At 42.5% G+C, this 2,091-nt stretch overlaps 1 non-coding gene across 1 annotated transcript; it reads left to right on the plus strand.

Annotated features, from left to right (window-relative positions):
• The first annotated feature begins 293 nt into the window (after nt 1-293).
• TRNAV-AAC (transfer RNA valine (anticodon AAC)) lies at nt 294-366 on the plus strand. The gene has a single exon. It is a non-coding gene; the product is annotated as a tRNA-Val (tRNA).
• Nucleotides 367-2,091: the final 1,725 nt, after the last annotated feature.

Here is a 2,091-nt window from a genome sequence, read left to right on the forward strand (position 1 = left end):
TTGTTACAGGTTCTAAACAAAGTTTGTTCGAAACACTTAAGCATCCTGGACCTCCACTCGCCAAAGAGAACCACGTGTAGTTTCCGTGTGGATACTCAAAGGTTCAAAGGGAGATTCACTGATCCGCGGCCTGCTGAAAAAAAAATTAGACAAGTTCAAATGTTGCGCGATTCGCGCCAATACTTCCGCGCGCCGCAGCCAACCTTGCAGAGGCGGAACAACCGGTCGTGAAATTAGGTCGCTTTCAAAGAGTGCTGCTTTCAAGTGATATCCACTTAGCCAGTGCGACAGCTGTGCTTGTGGTGTAGTGGTTATCACATCCGCCTAACACGCGGAAGGTCCCAGGTTCGATCCCTGGCAGGCACACTTTCTTTTTTTTAGCAAGTAATCAAAAGTGTGCATTTTATGCATGTATTATGTTCTATATTTTACCGGTATATATTGCACCCCGCACATTTTATCTAAAATGAATTTTCCTGAACAATGAGACGTATTGCAATATTTCTATTTCTCAGAAATGAGCGTCAGACAGTTTGTGAAGTATGTGGTGCGCGGAAAACGACGGCACAAGCAATACATGAATATATAGTTGTGTGGGTACATATAAATAAAGATTTATTTCTCTCCCGAAGCAGCTCCATCCTTGATGTTGCCGGAAGTAAGTTATCTCTATTGTCTATCCTTAGATAAGCCATTAATAAATGCATAACTATAGAATAAATAACCATTAGAGAACCTGACTGCAAATAAACTCATCAATTCGAGAACCCGAAGCACGAATCCTTGCAAACATGGAGCAGATTCAAAATTTGTAGGCACGAGTGAACCCGGTTCAACATTAGGCATGTTCACTTATACGAATGTACGAATGAGAAGATGGACATCATCCCCAATGTAGAAAAGGAAATGGAGCACAAGCTGTCCAACAAAAAGGTGTATCAACCAAGCCCAACGTGCAAAATCTTAACTAAAACTTTGTGACGTCTCGTTGGCTCAATAATTAGAGACTAAGCTAAGGTATCAAATATTCGTGGTACAACTTTTGTTATGAATCCTGAAACAATGAAGTACTTGCAGTTTTGCTGTACGGAGAATATTTCTGTGTCACTGTGCCGTTCACATTATAGTGCTTGGATTGCTTAGACACGACTTGGTTATGCGTGTGACAAAAAGGCTTGATTTGTCAATACTCAAGCCATCTTTACTCATACTGCGTACAGAATCACAACCTGCGAAAGCCTGATTGGGCAGCAAAGCCATCTTTGGCCCTTCCATTATTTGTCGCTTCTGTGAAGGTACAGAAGCGTTGGAACACTTTCTGATCAGCTGTAAGGTGGGCATCGCTGTTTGGGGCGCTCTACAGAGGGTTTTTAACCAACAACTTTATTCAAATTATTATAGCATACATTATCTCCTGCCATCGAGAAACAATGCAATGCCTGTTGACATGATCTTACTAATAGTTATGCCCGCCTTATAGGAAAACGCCGCATGCCATACAGGCATGCGGGTACAATGGTATCATCGCGGTCGCATTTCATACAAATGACTTTCCAGCCCGAAGACTTATTCAAAACCACATTTTAAACCACGTAGGTATCGAATCTTCGTAGGATCAATGCACTGCTGTAATACGCTTTTATAACGTAGTGATAACATAGTGCTATGGGAAACATATTTGTGCGTAACGCTTGTTGTATGTACAAGCAGCCTTGGATATTTTGCTCGCTGTGTTTGTTCGTCATGTAAAGAAGCACTGGTGGGGCTCTATCGCAAAAGTACTTTTTGTTACACGCTATGCTGTTCTTCGAATCCAACTCGAGCTGAAATGTTTCATTTCTTGCTGACCCGCAGTTCGCGGGATCGAATCCCGGCCGTGGGGGCAGCATTTTCAACGAAGGCGAAAATTCTCGAGGTCGCTGTACTTAAGACTTAGGTGCCCGAGGTGGTCGAAATTTCCGGAGCCCTGTCTTACGGATCCCTCATAATCGTGTCGGGGGTTTGGGACATAAAACCGGGTATATTATTGTTAATTATAGAAATGTGTCATCATTCTTTATAACTTGCACCTATACCAATTTCCAGCTCGCA

The sequence above is a fragment of the Rhipicephalus microplus genome, chromosome 2 (assembly GCF_043290135.1).
Source record: "Rhipicephalus microplus isolate Deutch F79 chromosome 2, USDA_Rmic, whole genome shotgun sequence".
In the NCBI taxonomy this organism is placed as follows: domain Eukaryota; kingdom Metazoa; phylum Arthropoda; class Arachnida; order Ixodida; family Ixodidae; genus Rhipicephalus; species Rhipicephalus microplus.